Raw genomic sequence first — 22,036 nt, 5'->3', positions numbered from 1 at the left:
TCAGCAGAAACAAATTTTTCAACAGAAACAACAAATTTTTCAGCAGAAACTCTGCAAACCAGAAGGAAGTGGCAGGACATATTTAAAGTGATGAAAGGGAAAAACCTACAACCAAGATTACTCTACGCAGCAAGGATCTCATTCAGATTCTATGGAGAAATAAAAATCTTTACAGATAAGCAAAAGTTAATAGAATTCAGCAACACCAAACCAGCTTTACAACAAATGCTAAAGGAACTTCTCTAGGCAGGAGACACTAGAAAAAGTAAAGACCCACAAAAACAAAAAACAATTAAGAAAAGGGTAATAGGAACATACATATTGACAATTACCTTAAATAAATGGATTACATGCTCCAACCTAAAGACCTATACTGGCTGAAGGGATACAAAAACAAGGCCTGTACATATGCTATCTACAAGAGACCCACCTCAGACCTAGGGAAACATACAGACTGAAAGTGAGGGGATGGAAAAAGATATTCCATGCAAATGGAATTCAAAAGAAAGCTGGAGTAGCAATTCTCATATCACACAAAATAGACTTTAAAATAAAGACTATTACAAGAGACAAAGAAGGACACTGCATAGTGATCAAGGGATCAATCCAATACATAAGGCACATGCTAACAGCCATAAAACGGGAAACTGACAGTAACACAAAAATAGTTGGGGACTTTAACACCCCACTTTCACCAATGAACAGGTCATCCAGAATGAAAATAAATAAGGAAACACAAGCTTTAAAGGACACATTAGACAAGATAGACTTAGTTGCTATTTATAGGACATTCCATCCCAAAACAACAGAACACACTTTCTTCTCAAGTGCTCATGGAACATTCTCCAGAATAGACCATATCATGAGTGACAACTCAAGTGTTGCTAAATTTAAGAGAATTGAAATCATATCAAGTATTTTTTCCTACCACAACCCTGTAAGACAATATATCAATTACAGTAGAAAAACTGTAAAAAATACAAGCACATGGAGGCTAAACAATACGCTACTAAATAACCAAGGGATCACTGAAGATATCAAAGAGGAAATCAAAAACTACCTAAAAACAAATGACAATGAAAACACAATGACCCAAAACGTATGGGATGCAGCAAGAGCAGTTCTAAGAGGAAAGTTTATAGCAATAGAGTCCTACCTCAGGAAACAAGAAAAATCTCAAACAACCTAACCTTACACGTAAAGCAATTAGAGAAAGAAGAACACACACACACAAAGTCCCAAAGTTAGCAGAAAGAAAGAAATCATACAGATCAGATCAGAAATAAATGAAAAAGAAATGAAGGAAACAATAGCAAAGATCAATAAAAGTAAAAGCTTGTTGTTTGAGAAGATAAACAAATTGATAAACCATTAGCCAGACTCATCAAGAAAAAAGGAAGAGGACCCAAATCAATAGAATTAGAAATGAAAAAGAAGTAGTAACAAATGACACTGCAGAAATACAAAGGATCATGAGAGATTACTACAAGCAACGATATACCGATAAAATGGACAACCTGGAAGAAGTGGACAAATTCTTAAAAAAAGCACAACCTTCTGAGACTGAACCAGGAATAGAAAATATAAACAGACAAATCACAAGCACTGAAATTGAAACTGTGATTTAAAATCTTCCAACAAACAAAATCTCAGTACCAGATGGCTGCAGAGGTGAATTCTACCAAACAATTAGAGAAGAGTTAACACCTGTCCTTCTCAAACTCTTCCAAAATAAGCAGAGGGAATAACACTCCCAAACTGATTCTATGAGGCCACCATCACCCTGATACCAAAACCAGACAAAGATGTTACAAAAAAAGAAAACTACAGGCCAATATCACTGATGAACATAGATGCAAAAATCTTCAACAAAATACTAGCAAACAGAATCCAACAGCACATTAAAAGTATCATACACCATGATCACGTGGGATTTATCCCAGGAATTCAAGGATTCTTCAATATACGCAAATCAATCAATGTGATAGACCATGTTACCAAATTGAATAATAACCATATGATCATCTCAGTAGATGCAGACAAAGGTTTTGACAAAATTCAACACCTATTTATGATAAAAACTCTCCATAAAGTGGGCATAGAGGGAACCTACCTCAAAATAATAAAGGCCAAATATGAAAAACCCACAGCCAACATCATTCTCAATGGTGAAAAACTGAAACCATTTCCACTAAGATCAGGAACAAGACAAGGTTGCCCACTCTCACCACTATTATTCAACATAGTTTTAGAAGTTTTAGCCACAGCAATCAGAGAAAAAAAAAGAAATAAAAGGAATCCAAATTGGAAAAGAAGAAGTAAAGCTGTCACTATTTGCAGATGACATGATACTATGCATAGAGAATCCTAAAGATGCTACCAGAAAACTACTAGAGCTAATCAATGAATTTGGTAGAGTAGTAGGATACAAAATAAATGCACAGAAATCTCTTGCATTCCTATACACTAATGATGAAAAATCGAGAGATAAATTAAGGAAACACTCTCATTTACCACTGCAACAAAAAGAATAAAATACCTAGGAATAAAGCTACCTAAGGAGACAAAGGACCTGTATGCAGAAAACTATAAGACACTGATGAAAGAAAGATGATACAAACAGATGGAGAGATATACCATGTTCTTGGATTGGAAGAATCAACATTGTGAAAATGACTATACTATCCAAAGCAATCTACAGATTCAGTGCAATCCCTATGAAACTACCAATGGCATTCTTCACAGAACTAGAACAAAAAATTCACAATTTGTATGGAAACACAAAAGACCCCGAATAGCAAAAGCAATCTTGAGAAAGATAAATGGAGCTGGAGGAATCAGGCTTCCTGACTTCAGACTATACTACAAAGCTGCAGTAATCAAGACAGTATGGTACTGGCACTGGCACAAAAACAGAAATATAGATCAATGGAACAAGATAGAAAGCCCTGAGACAAACCCACGCACCTATGGTCACCTTATCTTTGATAAAGGAGGCAAGAATATGCAATGGAGAAAAGAGAGCCTCTTCAATAAGTGGTGCTGGGAAAACTGGACAGCTACATGTAAAAGAATGAAATTAGAACACTCCCAAACACCATACACAAAAATAAACTCTAAATGGATTAAAGACATAAATGTAAGGCCAGGCACTATAAAACTCTTAAAGGAAAACAGGAAGAACACTCTATGACATAAATCACAGCAAGATCCTTTTTGACCCACCTCCTAGAGAAATGGAAATAAAAACTAAACAAATGGGACCTAATGAAACTTCAAAGCTTTTGAACAGCAAAGGAAACCATAAACAAGATGAAAAGACAACCCTCAGAATGGGAGAAAATATATGCCAATGAAGCAACTGACAAAGGAGTAATCTCCAAAATTTACAAGCAGCTCATGCAGCTCAATACCAATTAAAAAAACAACCCAACCCCAAAATGGGCAGAAGACCTAAAGAGACATTTCTCCAAAGAAGTTATACAGGTTGCCAACAAACACATGAAAGGATGCTCAACATCACTAATCATCAGAGAAATGCAAGTCAAAACTGCAGTGAGGTATCACCCCACCCTGGTCAGAATGGCCATTGTCAAAATATCTACAAACAAATAAATGCTGGAGAGGGTGTGGAGAAAAGGGAACCCTCTTGCACTGTTGGTGGGAATGTGAATTGATATAGCCACTATGGAGAACACTGTGGAGGTTCCTTAAAAAGCTAAAAATAGAACTATCATATGACCCAGCAATCCCACTACTGGGCATATACCCTGAGAAAACCATAATTCAAAAAGAGTCATGTACCACAATGTTCATTGCAGCACTATTTACAATAGCCAGGACATGGAAGCAACCTAAGTGTCCATAGACAGATGAATGGATAAAAAAGATGTGGCACATATTTACAATGGAATATTACTCAGCCATAAAAAGAAACAAAATTGAGTTATTTGTAGTGAGGTGGATGGACCTAGAGTCTGTCATACAGAGCGAAGTAAGTCAGAAAGAGAAAAGCAAGGACCATATGCTAACACATATATATGGAATCTAAAAAAAAAAAGCTGATGAACCTAGGGGCAGGCCAGGAATCAAGACACAGATGTAGAGTATGGTCTTGAGGACATGGTGTGGGGGAAGGGTAAACTGGGACGGAGTGAGAGAGTAGCACTGACATATATACACTACCAAATGTAAAATAGATAGCTAGTGTGAAGCAGCTGAATGGCACAGGCAGATCAGCTCGGTGCTTTGCGACCACCTAGAGAAGTGGAATAAGGAGGTTGGGAGGGAGACGCAAGAGGGGATATATGTATGTATATAGCTGATTCACTTTGCTATACAGCAGAAACTAACACAACACTGTAAACAATTATACTCTAGTAAAGATGTTAAAAAAGACAAACATTAAAAAAAAGTAGATTCAAAAACTGCCTTTAAGGTAGGGATTAACATATACAAACTACTAGATATAAAATGGATAATCAACAAGGACCTACTGTATTGCACAGGGAACTCAATATTCTCTAATAAGCTATATGGGAAAAGAATATGAAAAATAGTAGATATGTGTATATGTATAACTGAATCACTTTGCTGTATACCTGAAACTAAACTGACACAATATTGTAAATCAACTATACTCCAAAAAAAAAAAGAAAAAACTACCTTTATGCCTAACTGTTGCAATGATTTGTATAATTAGTTCAGTAAGATAATTTTTTTTCTTCCTCTTTAGAAGCTTAGTCATTAGATCCAAAGTCACATTTTTTTCACTCTCTTCTTCTCAAATGAGGAAGGTTTCATTTACAGTTTTTTCATGTTACCCTGTGTCTCACATTTGACCTAAATATTACCCTTACATTTTACCAGTTGGATTCTTTCAATCTGTCTTCTTCTGTAAATAATGCTGATTTTTCAGTCATGGTTCAGTCAGGAGATAAACCATGCGGTACGTGGAATGGGTGCAGTTTATCAAAAGAATTCATACCTAGTAACAGGTGAATGGAGTAAAGAATGCAGTAATACCTAATAGAGAAAGCAGCCACTCTTAGGGGTGATATCAGTGCAAAAGTTCCTCCCTCACTCCCACCCCAAAAACACCACCCCCCACCCCAAACTGAGGCTCAGAACCCCCTGGTGGCGCATGGCTGTAGCCCAGCAGATAGTGGAGAAGTTCACTGAAGTTCCACAGGAGGATGCCAGCAAGCAGAGAACTGCCTCCTATATGTAGAGGAAACTCATGGGGAGCTATATTTGGGGTAGGTGGAGTGGGTCCTGAACTCGCAGGGAAGTGGCTGGAACACCTATTGGGATGTTGCTTAACTGAGGTCCACGGTACTTGCTGGGAAACTGCCTGCAGGATGCACTAAGGCTCACTCCAACTTTATTATTTAAAATTTTATTTCTGATTACAAATGCAATATGAGGTCAATATTGGAAAAATGTGGAATCAGAATAGGATAAAATAGGGAAAACCACAGCTCTCAAAAGCATTTAAAAGTAACTTTTACAGAGTATATATATCCTACACGTAGATTGTATAGATTGTACAAAAATTGTATTTTAGAGGATGGTAACACGATATGTGTTTATATTCAATAATGTAAGTCATTCCATTTTTTTCTATTTAATAAGGTAGTCTTGGCTATGTTCACCTACTTGATTTTTAATATAAATATTATATTCTACTTGTCAGTTTTCACACATACCAACACAAACACAACTGGATTTTGAAATGTCTGGCACTTTTTGGTCATTTAACATTAAAGGAAATACTTTTGATGGACTTTGTTTTTTTACACACTCCTTATATATTACTTTAGTAGCATTAGAATAATATACTTTGTGAAATAAAAAATTACTAATTCCTAGTTTTGAAATTCTGTTTCCAGGTTTTCATTTTGTAGAACTATGATGAACAGTTCTATGCATAAAGGTGATCTGAACTGTTTTTAAGATTCTTCAATATAGTGTCTATAAAGTTGAACTGAGAGGCAAAAGTCATGCATTATCAAAGCTCATAGAAAATTGCTGTCTTGTGTATCATTTAAAAATATTTTCCATTTTAACCATCAGTATGTGTGAGTATACCACAGACTATCTCTAAGAGAGTATGCCTTAGCATTAAGTTTTCTTTTTTGTTGTTTCAAAACACCATGTAAGTATAATCTTTCAGACTTTGAGTAGAAAAGATATTGCAGGTGTGTGTGTGTGTGTGTGTGTGTGTGTGTTTTCTGTGCTTGTGAGAGCAAGAGAGACAGAGACGGAGACAAAGACAGAGATACTAAGGATTGTAAAGGCGGCACAACTCTATCTCATTTTCAGATTTTAGCTATATAAAGAATCAAAGTACTAATTACATTCTGAAAAATCAAAATTATGCCCTAAATGATACAAATTATAATTCATAAACTTAATATAATTCATTATTTTTATTGTTCTCAATTCACTCAGATAATGCACATATAATTATAGGGCTACTATGCAAGGTTCTTTTCAGAACAGCAAGGGCTAGATGATTTCATAGCAACTAATTGTAATGCAATAATTCGGGAAGTTTTCTGAAAGCACAAATTTGAGTATGTTAAAATAGTTTCAAATTTTATTTTCCTTGGACGAAAGCTTCTTTTACAGTGTGAATGTATTTTAATGATAAATCTACACTTAAAAATCATATTAAAGGGAAACTATTTTTACTGATACATGCCAGGGGGTAAATAATGCTAAATGCATACCTTTTAAGAAAAGAATAAAATGGACTATGATATGTCTTTGTTTAAGCACAAAGTTCTCCAATTGTCCTTTGGATGAAAGTTGAATCACATTTTCTTTACTATAGAATCAAATCTGAGCATTTCAAGAGGTAAACAGTGATTCTTTGATGCCTTACTTCAAGGCATTCAGAGGAAATTAATCAAATTAATCCATCCTTCTTTCCACTGGTAACAAAAATTATTCACTGCTTTGGACTCAGGGCATTTCACAAGACCCTAATGAGTATTGGGAAGGAAAAAAAAAAGTATTAAATGGTGGCATTAAGGAGGAGACTGTAAAGCACTGAATATTCTTTTTTTTAATGCCAGATTGGAAATGTAATTGAGTGAAGCAGGCCCCGGGTGGTTGGAAGCATTGCAAAGTGCGTGGTCCACCTAAAGGTGGCAGCTGCTATCCAGCAACCATGGATCATTGCCACATTGGAATTCAGAACCAGGTTTGGCAGATATTCCAGTTTTTGTGGAAAAGAAAGAAATTCATATTTTAATGTGAGCTCTCTAAATTTTTGAGTGTTGATGTTAACAAAAAAAAGTCCTTGTGAGCTGAATCAAATAAGTCAGGAAGTTCCTCCTTGTTAAATGAAAAAGCATTATGTACTTGACCTTGGTCTTGCCCCTCCCCAATTTTAATCAAAGTCCTTAAAAGCATTTAGAAAATATTTAAGTGACAATTATTTCTTATGTCCATTTTTCCTTGAGGAGCATCAAGAGAAAAATGTATTTCCTTCCAAAAGCCATTGGTTGAAGACCAAGCAACTCTAATCGTTTGGCTAATATGATTGTTTATATATTTCCCAATAATCAAATAATTGTTCTCAGTTGATAAAGGGGAAGAGTATTTAAAAGATTATTTTTAAATTACAGCAATACAGGTATTTTTTGAAACAAAGGGATATTGCTTTCAATACATTTTTTGCCTAAAATGGATGGTCTCTTTCCATATCTCTTCCAAATCTCTGAACGAATTCTCACATTTTTTCAAAATTGTTGCTGTAAGCATGGTTAAGTTATATCACCTCTATAGCCAGACTCTCATATTCTGAATCCAGTTCTGATGTTGCTAGCTACTTCACCTTGTGTGTCTTACCCAAATTTCTTGAGTCCCAGGTCCCTCATCTAGAAAATAATGGTCATTTTGGGATCAACTTCAGAGGCTTACTATGAGGATTTTGTAAGGAAATCTTTAAAGCTATCAGTGATAGAAAGTGTTCCATACATCTTAGTTATCATTATGTCCTTTGAAGTCATTCTTTTTTCCTGGTTTACATGGAAATACTGCTGCAGATGTCAGAAGACGCATTTTTCTCCCCCCTGAAACATTGCACATTTGTAGCAACCATCTTCATAGAGGAAAACAGAATTCTTATTCACTGCTGCACATATTTAATGTATTTTTGAGATCACTCTACCCCGTTTCTGGTCTTTATAAAGTTATCATAAAATTATAAGTGTCTTTGACATAATTATCTAGTTACTAGACACAAAAGTATCAATACAGGGGAACTCAGAGAGACTGAGTGATTTGCCTGGGATAAATAAATAAATAAAGTGGCAGAACTGGGACTAAAATTGTGTTTCTTTGTTTTGCTTTCATTATATATCTCTATCTAAATATATTTAAGTTGAAATTATAAATATTAAAAAAATTTGAATGCCTTAATTCATAGACTTTCTCCATTAAATTGGAAAGAGAAAACCATTATTTTTATAGGGAAATTTTGTCAATTAAGCTGCAGTATGCCAAACATCTGTGTACCTGTCAACCAATTCTACATGATTGACATAGTTTGCATTCATATACAGATATTCCTGCTTTTTGAGATCTAGTTTTACACATTGACATTTTAATATAAATGATCAATAGAAAATCATATTCCATGGGCATCATGAATGAGTCAACAAATTTATTTGGCTTACTCTAAATAAATACTTCTTAAATGTCACATTTGCACAGCATTAAAAGTTTTAAGCAAATACTCGTGAAGCATGCCCCTGTGACACTGATGATTGAATATATTGTCTCTTTCTAATGAAGAAAACAGTGTAGTTGCCAACTTTATATGAACTAAGGGAACTTCTCTGACCACATGAGATGTCATTTCAAAATAGATTTCCTTTGGAAGGATGATATTATGCTAAAATAATATGAGATTTATTTTTATTGCCCACTAAAGAACTAAGGAAAATACAGTGCCATGGAAATTGTTATTTTAATGCTGTATTCAAAAGAATAAAAGTTAAATATAGAACTTTGAATTGCTTTTCTTCTCTCCTCACTGGTACTATATGTTCGTATTCTGGAGATTGGGAAATTCAACTTCACACAACACATCCAGCTAATGAGATTGCAGAAACATTGTGCTCTCCATCATTTCCTTATCAGTGACAGTCCATTAAAAGCTGTAACCCGATGAAGTGAATTTCAGTTTTAAAGTTTTGCATTCTGAAAATGGTCTTCCCAAGACCATTAATAGATAAGATGGATGCCACATTTGTTGACAGTTCAAGATACTTTTACCCTACTAGAACTGTTTTGAAACCAACAGACCTATTATCTTGTTTTACAAAGAAATTTTATAGTGCTATTTTAGTGAATTGCAAAACTCTGAAGGAAATTTTACTTTTATTTACCTGTGTTTTTGTTTCCTTACACAATGCAGTAAAATATGTACAATGTGTGTTTGTAGTCTACATTTGAATTGCATCCTTTCAGAAAAATTGAATAGGTCTACTAAAAACAATTTTCCTTTCGAGTGTGGCATGCTTTGTCCTTCTGAGAACAGAAAGATGATGATTTATTCCTGGATTCTTAATAGTTTTGGTTGCAATAAGTTAGTCATGATCACAATTGAATGTCAGGATTGTAAAATAATCAAAACAGCCTTTCCAAACTTAGTGTGGAGAAACTGAACAAATGCAAGCACAAAGATATGACTTCACCTCCTGACAAAGGAGGAGGAGGAGATTCCTGCCCAGACTGATGTCCCAAAGAAACAACCATGATTGTGAGGCATGGCATCCAGGGGGAGTTAAAGTCTTACTATTTTAGGTAATTTTTAAAATTGAAAATGTGTACAAGTTTCCTTCCATGAATGTAGTTAGAACATGTCAAAAAAGAACGGAATTCAACTCTCTGAATTCAGTCTCAGACGTTTCAGAAAATAGTAGGGATAGTCACCTGAAGCAATTAGGCTTTTGAGAAGAATGGCATATGGGCCACTGCTCTAGCTGTCCCTGAATGGGGACTGGAGACAAGGGCACAAATCTAGGTTTCTGGAGCTGCCCAATCAATAACTAGTGCCTTTGAAATATAAAATTCAGGAAACAATCAATGCATACTTAGGATTATTTGGTGATACAAAAAGTGCAGAAATAAATATGCCTGGAGATGGAGATACAGCTACTGATCTACAGTGCACAGAAAACTGGATACACTGAGTAGAGTGACAAATACATGGTGTGCTGAAGAGAAGAGCTGTGTTGTCCTGTCAGGTACTGAGATTAAAATCTGTTTACAAAAAATAAATAAATAAGAAAAAAAATCTGTTTACAACATTCAGCAAAAGAGGGTTGGCTCCCTTTGGAAATTTATTTGTACTTCAAAGGATGCTAAATAGAAACAGGATCGAAGATATGTTTGAAAGAAATATGCTGTATTTGAAGTGGAATCATCTCCCATCTTTAGTGAAAATAGCTCCATAATATCCCAGAAGCCAGGAGCACTATAGAGAGATTGTTTGGGTGGAATTACCAAATACACTTACTTACATTAAATTAATATCAATAGTAGTCAATACACTTTGATCATTTTCTATATATAGTAGTATACTTTATGTGGCTTATGTTATTAATCTATGAGGAGTCACTCAATGTTTGTCAACGTCACAAATTAATAAATTGAGTTTAATACAGATTAGGTATCTTTTCTCAAGATTATGAAACTAGAAAGCATCAGAATAAGAGTTTTCAAACCCTTATTTAGCAAGGCAGTATATACTTCCGAATGCATATGATTAAGAAACAAGTTATCTCATACTTTATGTATATGTTATTTGATACTAAGAGACTCAGTCAGTCCTTCTGAGGGTACAGGTAACGGTAAACGCTTTTTCTTTCCACCCAAAAGCTTCAGATAAAATGTTTTTCAGTGAATTGACTGTAAATAAAATTTTAATTTTATCTTAACAATATGCTAGAAAGATAGTTTTAAAAGCTTTTCATAATTCAAGATGATTTATATAATTTATATAATGTTCACATTAATTAAAACATGGTAACTGGGGTATACGTATGGATAATTAGATTAAGTTGGTAAACTAAATATTCTGTCTAACATAGATTATAAATTTGAGTGGACAAGAAAAATATGTTGCAATATCCATTTGAGCAACAGCAGCTTCTTAGTACAAACACCATGCTTAATATAACTATCCCTAGATATAAGTGAAAAATATCAATTATCACAGTTTTGCTTTTTGCTTTTTTTAGTAAACAAAAGAGATATTAAGTTTCAGAATGATGAGCTCAACTTTCTTATTCCATGTGTCATTAGGATGTGGTATATAAATATTCTCCAACTTTGCTCTATATCTTCACAACAAAGTGCAATGATAAACTAATGCTTTGCAATCTGAAAATTCCATTTGTCACTTTTTTCCTCTAAGGGTGTCAGATTGAAAAACCTTTCTGATTTATGATCTGTGCTTCAATTACAGTTGAATTCAAGACTACATGAAAGAACTTGGTGCTGACAGTATTCAGTTTTCACATGGATATGGTTTTCCAAGACACCATAGTTTTCTGCTCCTTGTCCTTACTCATCTGTCTACTTGCCTCTTAGATTAAATATTTTCAACAAATATGCTTATTTGAAAGGGTCTTGTTTGAATTTTAATGTTATTATTTTGCTGCCCCATTTATACCTTATACTTAAATAAATTGCTACTCCCCACTGCTGTAGCTTGTTACAAAGTCTCCATTGTGGATTACAAAAATGTTTCATAATATCTGACCCTGAGGTGGCTAACATGATTCCAACACAGTATCTACAGGATAAATCCAAGCACCTCAAGGATAGATAGGTGTAGAAAGATCAAGTTAACAAAAACTAACACTTATAATATGAAAAAAAAAACTAGAACAACATGCAGTGCTTAACAAATAATATACTGAGAAGAATATGAATATTACAATGTCTATATTTGTTGTCACTCACATAGAAGTATGGTGTTATCATTAGTCATTGAATTAGCCTAGCTAGATTTTGATGGCTAAGAACACTCTCCAAATAGGCATCTTGATTTTTTCCACTGAGATGGGATTGGAATTTCAGTTCTCCAACTAAGAGATGTTTTATATCAACCCAACTTGACATAATTAGCCAATTCTCAATTTAATGTGTCATCCAATCTCTCCCCACTGATGTTCATAAATTTTGTATACACTCTGATTTCATTGGATTATTCATTATTTTTGACTTGACTCTCTATTCCAAGGGAAAAATAAAAGGTTTTGTAGTACATTATAGTAGTTGCTAGATCATATACCTAAATTTTAGCTTCTTTTCACATTTATAATCATAAATCTATTAAATTAATTTCCAGAACATTTTGAAATATAGCTGGATTGAGATACACATTCTTGTCATGTTTAGATACGTCTGTTGGTACTTATGCTTTCTTTGAATTTTATTAAACATTGAATTGATTTTATCAAGTATAAAAATATATTCTCTCTTAAGATTTAATTGCTATTTACTAGTGATATTTGAGATTTGCTTTTTTTAAAATAATGCAAGTCAGTCTGTGGTTTGACACAGTAAAGTCCATTTCAACCTATAGCCCAGAACTATTTAAATAATATGAGAATTCGTTGATTTTAGGTATATGAAAATTTCCTTTCTAAAGACCTGTGATTCTTGTACCTTTCAACATGGTAGTTTTTGTAGATCTTTTAAAAAATTTCTTCATTATTATGGTACTATTCAGTATTCTTCTCATATATTCATCAATGATGCTAATGTATCTTAATATAAATAATCAATTTTATTTAGTAATTAAATAAATTACCATAGAATTATTTTTAAAATACCTTATGATTTTACAACATTTATATTAGGAGTCATCAAGCTCTAAGATATTTTTCCTGAAGAGATCTGGCAAGATTTTATATAAATTTTGAGTAAATGCTTATTTTTGCCTTTTTTCTACTTTATTTCATATTCACACCACAATAATGACTCTTCTAATTTAAAATATAAACCATAGAGATTTCCTTAAAGGTGGCAGGGGAGGACTGGAACTGTCAAAGACAGAGTGACAGGTGGGGTTGGGAATAAGTGAACGGTCTTGACAGACTCAAAGTTGCTGGCAGCTTGGAACTGCACCTGGTAGGACAGTGGATGGATCTTGCAACTGTACACTTTGGACATAAACTGGTTAGTGGGCTGCTTGGGCCGGCATTCAGCATGCACCATGAAGAGCAATGTGAGGGAAACTGGTACCCAAGTAGGGGCCTTCTGTGTGGTGCTGTCTCGATGGTGTCTTAGGTGTGGAATTGTCCATGCACTTGGGGCAGTAGAGCTTCACCAGGGCCTCACCTGGGGTGTCAGAAAGGCTATTGGAAAGCATTGGCTTGTTCTCACAGTGCACATGGGGCAGTAGCCGAACTCTCCCTGCTGGTACTTTTCCAACATCTGGGTGGTGCCATGGTTTGTGAGGATATAGGTGGTCTGGGTGAACCCATACAGCATCTTGGCTGACTGCTTAATCAGGGTTCTCTGGTTGGGGTTGTCTTCGAGCTCTTCATCAGGCTCCAGGTCCAAGATCATGTCTAGAGCTTGTCTACAGTGAGGCACCTGCTCATTGAGTTGACTGAGATTAAATTTGTCCTGGATGGAGTCTTCATCCACTTCACAGAAGAATTCATAGTCATGGAGCCCACAGAACCAGTATAAATAACACTTCCTGATGTTTAAATCATTTTTTTTTAATTTGTCATTTATTTTTCCTTACTGATTTCCTGATGCTTCTTTGTCTCTGTAATTTTGCTTTCTTGAGTGATCATAAAAGTCTTTGAAAGTTAGGGGTCTTTTTTTTCTTTTGTTTTGCAAAGCATGCCATGATTAAAATGTGTTTCTACTTATTTTAATGAATTAATAAAAATATGGGAATGATATTTTTAATTTCTATGTACTTTTAAGTGTTTATTGAACATAGTATCGGTAAAGACTAGTAACCACATCAAAAGAGTTCAGCTCAATGGATTGATTTCACATGTCAGAAGATACCTGCTTAGTCAGACTCAGATCAAAAACAGAATACCAATAACCTAGCACATTCTCATCTCAGTAAAAACTGTTCCAGTTAACTGCTCTCATGACTTCTAAAACCAGAGATTCGTCCTGTCTTTTTTTGTACTTAGTATTGATAAATTATGCATTATGCACATTATAGACGATCAATTCCCATTGTGTGAGTATTCCACAATTTTCACGGCTTCTCCTATGAGTGGATATTTATGTGGGTAGCACCCAGTTTGGGCTTACAAATAATGCTATAATGAATATTCTAGTGCATGCCTTTCAGTGAACTTATGAATGCATTCCTGTTGGGTTTAGGTATATATATAGGAGTGGAGCTGATTATCTTTGGAACTGTGTATCTTCAGCTTTTGTAAATACTGCAGTTTTTCGAACTGTCCTTATGCTTGAGGTTTTTTTTTTTCTATTGATACCAATTTTTTTTAGTACATCTTTATTGGAGTATAATTGCTTCACAATACCATGTTTCTGTTGCACAACAAAGCAAATCAGCCGTATGCATACACATGTCCCCATGTCCCCTCCCTCTTAAGCCTCCCTCCCATCCTCCCTATCCCACCCTTCTAGGTCACCTCAAAGCACCGAGCTGATCTCCCTGTGCTATGCTGCTTCTTCCCACCAGCCAACTGTTTTACATTCGGGAGTGTATATACATCAATGCTACTCTCACTTTGCCCCAGCTTCCCCCTCCCACCCCACGTCATCAAGTCCATTTTCTATGTCTACCTCTTTATTCCTGCCCTGCAACTAGGTTCATCAGTACTATTTTTTTTTAGATTCCATATATATGCATTAACATATGGTGACATACTTCACTCTGTATGACAGACTCTAGGGTCCACCCACCTCACTACAAATAACTCAATTTAGTTCCTTTCTATGGCTGAGCAATATTCCATTGTATATATGTGCCACATCTTCTTTATCCATTCCTCTGTTGATGGACACTTAGGTTGGTTCCATGTCCTGGCTATTGTAAATAGTGCTGCAATGAACATTGGGGTGCATGTCTCTTTTTGAATTATGGTTCTCTCAGAGTATATGCCCAATAGTGGGATTGCTAGGTCATATGGTAGTTCTTTTTTTAGTTCTTTAAGGACTCTCCATACTGTTTTCCATAGTTGTTGGATCAATTTACATTCCCACCAACAGTGCAGGAGGGCTCCCTTTTCACCACACCCTTTCCAGCATTCATTGTTTCTAGATTTTTTGATAATGGCCATTCTGACTGGCGTGAGGTGATACCTCATTGTAGTTTTGATTTGCATTTCTCTAATAATTAGTGATGTTGAGCATCTTTTCATGTGCCTTTTGGCCAACTGTATGTCTTCCTTGGTGAAATGTCTATTTAGGTCTTCTGCCCACTTTTTAACTGGATTGCTTGCTTGTTTGATATTGAGCTGCATGAGCTATTTGTATATTTTGGAGATTAATCCTTTGTTGTTTTATTTGCAAATATTTTCTCCCATTCGGAGGGTTGTCTTTTTGTCTTGTTTATGGTTTCCTTTGCTGTGCAAAAGCTTTTAAGTTTAATTAAGTCCCATTTGTTTATTTTTGGTTTTATTTCTGTTACTCTAGGAGGTGGGTCAAAAAAGTTCTTCCTGTGGTTTATGTCAGAGTGTTTTTCCTATGTTTTCCTCCAAAAGTTTTATAGTGTCTGGTCTTACATTTAAGTCATTAATCCATTTGGAGTTTATTTTTGTGTATGGTGTTAGGTAGTGTTCTAATTTCATTCTTTTACATGTAGTTCTCCAGTTTTCCCAGCACCACTTATTGAAGAGGCTGTCTTTTCTCCATTGTATGTTCTTGCCTCCTTTGTCATAAAACAGGTGTCCATATGTGCATGGATTTATCTCTGGTCATTCTGTCCTGTACCATTGATCTATATTTGTTTTTGTGCCAGTACCTTACTGTCTTGATTACTGTAGCTTTGTGGTATAGTTTGAAGTCAGGGAGCCTAATTCCTCCAACTCCATTTTTTTTTTCTCAAGCTTGCTTTGGCTATTTGGGGTCTTTTGTGTTTCCATATGAAATGTAAGATTTTTTGTTCCAGTTCTGTGAAGAATGCCATTGGTAGTTTGATAGGGATTACACTGAATCTGTAGATGGTTTAGGCTATATCGTCATTTTCACAATATTGATTCTTCCAATCCAAGAACATGGTATATTTCTCCAACTGTTTTTTGTCATCTTTGGTTTCTTTCATCAGTGTTTTACAGTTTTCTGAGTACAAGTCTTTTGCCTCCTTAGGCAGGTTTATTCCTAGGTATTTTATTCTTTTTGCTGCAGTGGTAAATGGGAGTGTTTCCTTAATTTCTCTTTCTGATTTTTTGTTGGTGGTGTGTAGGAATGCCAGAGATTTCTGTGCATTAATTTTGTATCCTGCAACTTTATCAAACTCATTGATTAGTTCTAGTAGTTTTCTGGTGGTATCTTTAGGATTTTCTATGTATAGCATCATGTTATCAGCAAAGAGTGACGGTTTTAATCCTTATTTTTCCAGTTTGTATTTCTTTTTTTTCTCTGATTGCCATGGCTAGGACTTCCAAAACTATGATGAATAAGAGTGGCAAGAGTGGACATCCTTCTCTTGTTCATGATCCTAGTGGAAATGCTTTCAGCTTTTCACCATTGAGTATGATGCTTGCTGTGGGTTTGTCATATATGGACTTTATTATGTTGAGGTAGGTTCCCTCTATGCCCACTTTCTGGAGGGTTTTTATAATAAATTGGTGTTGAATTTTGTCAGAAGCTTTTTCTGCATCTACTGAGATGATCATATTGTTTTTATTCCTTAAATTGTTAATGTGGTGTATCACATTGATTGATCTGCATATATTGAAGAATCCTTGCATCCCTGGGATAAATCCCACTTGATCATGGTGTGTGATCCTTTTAATGTGCTGTTGGATTCTGTTTGCTAGTGTTTTGTTCAGGATTTTTACATCTCTGCTCATCAGTGATATTGGCCTGTAGTTTTCATTTTTTGTGATACCTTTTTCTGGTTTTGGTATCAGGGTGCTGGTGGCTTCGTATAATGAATTTGGGAGTGTTTCTCCCTCAGCAATTTTTTGGAAGAGTTTGAGAAGGATTGGTGTTTGCTCTTCTCTAAATGTGCTCTTCTCTAAATGTTTGATAGAATTCACCTGAGAAGCCATCTTGTCCTGGACATTTTTTTGTTGGAAGATTTTTAATTATGGTTTCAATTTCATTACTTGTCATAGGTCTATTCATATTTTCTAATTCTTCCTGGTTCAGTCTTGGAAAATTGTACCTTTCAAAGAATTTGTCCATTTCTTCACGGTTGTCCATTTTATTGGCATATGGTTGTTTGTAGTAGTCTCTTATAATCCTTTGTATTTCTGCAGTGTCAGTTGTGATTTCTCCTTTTTCATTTCTAATTTTATTGATTTGTGTCCCCTCCCTCTTTTTCTTGATGATTCTGTCTAAGGGTTTATCAATTTTGTTTATCTTCTCAAAGAACCAGCTTTTAGTTTTATTGATCTTTGCTATTGTTTTCTTCATTTCTATTTCATTTATTTCTGCTCTGATCTTTATGATTTCTTTCCTTCCTCTGACTTTGGGTTTTCTTTGCTCTTCTTTCTTTAGTTGTCTTAAAAGTAACATTAGATTGTTTATGTGAGATTTTTCTTGTTTCTTGAGGTGAGATTGAATTGCTGTAAACTTCCCTCTTAGAACTGCTTTTGCTGTGATGCATAGGTTTTGGGTCATTGTGTTTTCATTGTCATTTGTTTCTATGTATTTTTTTATTTCTTCTTTGATTTCTTCAGTGATCTCTTGGTTATTTAGGAGCGCACTGTTTAACTTCCATGTTTTTTTGTGGTTTTTACAGGTTTTTTCCTGTAATTGATTTCCAATCTCATAGTGTTGTGGTCAGAAAAAATGCTTAATAGGTTTCAATTTTCTTAAATTTACCGAGGCTTGATTTGTGACCCAAGATGTGATCTATCCTGGAGAACGTTCCATGAGCACTTGAGAATAAAGTGTATTCCATCACTTTTGGGTGGAATGTTCTATAAATATCAATTAGATCTATGTGGTCTATTATGTCATTTAAAGTTTGTGTTTCCTTATTAATTTTCTGTCTGGATAATCTGTCCATTGGTGTAAGTGAGGTGTTAAAGTCCCCTACTATTATTTTGTTACTGTTGATTTTTCCTTTCATGGTTGATAGCATTTGCCTTATGTATTGAAGTGCTCCTATGTTGGGTGCATAAACGTTTATAATTGTTATATCTTCTTTTTGGACTGATCCTTTGATTATTATGGAATGTCCCTCCTTATCTCTTGGAACAGTCTTTATTTTAAAGTCTATTTTATCTGATACAAGTATTGCTACTCCAGCTTTCTTTTGATTTCCATTTGCATGGAATATCTATTTCCATCCCTTCACTTTCAGTCTGTATGTGTCCCTAGGACTGAATTGGGTCTCTTGTAGGCAGCATATATATGGGTCTTTTTTTGTATCCATTCAGCCAGTCCGTGTCCTTTGGTTGCAGCATTTAGTTTATTTACTTTCAAGGTTATTATTGATATGTATGTTCCTATTACCATTTTCTTAATTATTTTCGGTTTGTTTTTGTGGGTCTTTTTCTTCTCTTTGTGTTTCCTGCTTAGGGAAGTTTCTTTAGCATTTGTTGTAAACTGTTTTCATGGTGCTGAATTCCCTTAGCTTTGGTTTGTCTGAAAAGCTTTTGACTTCTCCATCAAACCTGAATTAAATCCTTGCTGGGTACAGTAATCTTGGTTGTAGGTTTTTTTCTTTCATCACTTTAAGTATATCCTGCCACTCCCTTCTGGCTTGCAGGGTTTCCACTGAAAAATCAGCTGATAACCTTACGGGGATTCCTTTGTATATTATTTTTTTGTTTTTCTCTTGCTGTTTTAATATTTTTCTTTGCATTTAATTTTTGTTAATTTGATGAATATGTGTACTGGTGTATTTTTCCTAGGTTTTATCCTGTATTGGGACTCTCTGTGCTTCCTGGATTTGGGTGACTCTTTCCTTTCCCATGTTAAGGAAGTTTTCCACTATAATCTCTTCAAATATTTTCTCAGACCATTTGTTTTTCTCTTCTTCTTCTGGGACGCCTATAATTTGAATGTTGGTGCATTTAGTATTGTCCCAGTGGTCTCTGAGATTGTCTTCAATTCTTTTCATTCTTTTTTTCTTTATTTTTCTCCTCAGCAGTTATTTCCACCATTTTGCCTTCCAGCTCACTTATTCATTCTTCTGCTTCCGCTATTCTTTTACTGATTCCTTCTAGTGTGTTTTTCATTTCAGTTATTGTGTTGTTCATCTCTGTTTGTTTGTTCTTTAGTTCTTCTAGGTCTTTGTTAAACACTTCTTGTATTTTCTCAATCCGTGCTTCCATTCTATTTCTGAGATTCTGAATCATCTTTGCTATCATTACTCTGAATTCTTTTTCAGGTAGATTGCCTATTTCCTTTTCATTTACTTGGTCTTGTAGGTTTTTACCTTGCTCCTTCAACTGTGACATATTTTTTTGCCATCTCATTTTTTTTTTTTTTAATGAGTAGGTTGTGTTCCTGTTTTACTGGTTGTTTGGCCTGAGGCTTCCAACACTAGAGTTTGTAGGCTATTGAGTAGAGATGGTCTTTGTGCTGAGATGAGGACCTCTGGGAGACCTCACTCTGAAGAATATTCCCTGGAGTCTGAGGTTCTCTGTTAGTCCAGTGGTTCAGACTCAGAGCTCCCATTGCAAGAGCTTCCGCCCGACCCTGAGGTCACGAATCAAGATCCCACAAGCCATGTTGGGCAGCAAAAAAAAGAAAAAAACAAAGAACAGTAACAAAGTAAAAATAAAATTAGACTAGGAAACTAACAGATTTATTAGAGAAAATGTAAAAATAAAAATATATATGAATCAACAACTGGAATGTACATCAGTACCCTGTAGCAAAAAAGAGGAGGAGGGAAAAGGAAAAAAAAAAAAAGGTGGGGGAGAGAAGGCCTTGGCTGTGGAGAGCAATGCCTAAGTAAGGGTGAGGTTTGGGTGGCGTATGGGGCCAATGCTCAGGACCCACAAGGCTGGAAAACGTCCTGAGGGCTGTGGGGGGTGGGGCTTATACTCAAGGAACAGTAGGAACCCAGGCGTGCCACCCGCCCCTGGTCTCAGAGGGTAGGGGACCTCACCTGGGAGCCCAGCAGGGGCAGAGCAAATGCCCTCCTCTCCTCTCCTGCTCCTCTGGTCTGGGGTCTGGGAGGGTCCCTCCTGCCTGCCTCTCTGATCTCCCAGGCCTCTCTCCTATGTCCCCAGGACCAATACGGTAGGGGGAAAAGGGGGCCTTGGAGGTCAGGGGACCAGCCTGTGGTCTCAGCAGGCTCCCTGTGCCCAAGTGAGTAGGGTAATCACCCTCTGCTCCTCTCCTGATCCTCCTGGATGGCCCCTCCTATCTGCCACTCCTGATCTCCCCAGCCTCCCTCCTATGTCCTCAGGACCCATGTGGCCTGGATGGGGCTTTGAGGGGAGGGGGAATTGGCTTGGGAACTCAGCAGGCTCCCCGGCCCGAGGGACGCCAATCCTGTCTGGGCTCCACTTCTCCCCCATCGGTCTGCCTACATCCTACTCGTTCACTCTGAGGTTCCTCCTGTCTCCTTGGGGGTCAGAGTCCCCTACCAGTGGCTGGCAGACACCCTAGTTGTGGGGAGAAGCTAACTCTGCGTGTTCCCACACCGCCATCTTGACTCCTCCCCTGTGCTTGAGTTTTGAGGTACATAATTTACTTTGATATTTATAAGAAATCTAAAAACTCAGCTTTTATTTTCCTATTTACACAAACTTTCAGAAATGTGTGTTTTAACTTCAAAATATTTTATCACATTTTGTTATAATTACTAGTTTTATAACATTGTGGCAAGAAAATGTGATGTAAACCCTTATAATTTATCTGTTTTCAAGTGTGTTGCAATTTATTTTAAAATGTCCAAAGTATGTTGGAAAAATAGGAGGCAGAAAGTGGATAGAGTGAGAACATAGTTACATAGAAAGAACAGTCTACAGTTTAGTAGTTAAATGACCTCAATTTCCTTTTTCTCTTATCTTCTTGTTATGTTGAAATTTTTTCCTTTTTCATACTATCATTGATTTCTTATTAACTTCTTTTTTACCTTCTTATCATTTTTTTCTAACACTCAATGGTTTCAGACTAATCATATCCCTAATTTAGACTGGTATATTTGTAAATATCAATTGACATTTCTCTCATTCTTCATCACTTTTTAAATAGTTTTTGTGTATAATTATTTTTTTTAACATTTTTATCAAACATTTGGGTAATTTGTTTCTCTCTGAATACATGTAGTTATCGCATCTTTAAAACTCAGACTTTATACTTTGCTTTTGATTCAGGAATTTAACCAAAAAAAGAATTATTGCTGTGACATTTATAATCATATTAATGTTTCTTGTTGTCTTAGGGCCTCTAGTGTGGCTGTAATTTTTAGATTTTGTTTTTTACTTTCTTAGCAGTATTTTTTAATCTCACCTAAACCCATTTTTGCCTCATTATTCCTTTTTCATTCCAGCCTGTTCTTCCCATCTAATTAGTTATTGCTGTTTTATAGACATTATGTATTTTTATGTGATTATGACAACAAAAGTTTTCCTGAAATTCCTCCTAGGTCATTGAGTGTTTTTTTGACACATATGTACTGGGCTCCTATTTTCCAAAAATGATTCTAGGTCTTGGGGACTGATCAACTAGCAAGGAAAACTTGAGTTCTTGCACTTGAGGAACTTGAATTCTGGCAGGGGCAAGGGAGGCAATCAATAAAATATTTGGAAAATAAAAGAATAAACATAGTAGATAAAAATTCATGTTATGAAAAAAATCTAACAGGCCAAGAGTTTTCATAGTACATTGGGGCAGTTGATGTGGAGTGGTCAGGCGTGGCCTC

General features: G+C 35.6%; 1 pseudogene; it reads right to left on the bottom strand.

Moving 5' to 3' along the window:
* Positions 1–10,517: 10,517 nt before the first annotated feature.
* LOC149743866 (casein kinase II subunit beta-like) lies at positions 10,518–21,634 on the bottom strand (annotated as a pseudogene).
* Positions 21,635–22,036: the final 402 nt, after the last annotated feature.

The sequence above is a fragment of the Delphinapterus leucas genome, unplaced genomic scaffold, assembly GCF_059928025.1.
Source record: "Delphinapterus leucas isolate spDelLeu-1000000601 "Yukka" unplaced genomic scaffold, BTC_Dleu_Yukka2 spDelLeu_asBTCV2_sq64, whole genome shotgun sequence".
In the NCBI taxonomy this organism is placed as follows: domain Eukaryota; kingdom Metazoa; phylum Chordata; class Mammalia; order Artiodactyla; family Monodontidae; genus Delphinapterus; species Delphinapterus leucas.
Note: the sequence above shows the minus strand (reverse complement) of the source record. Positions and strands in the feature narration are given on the sequence as shown.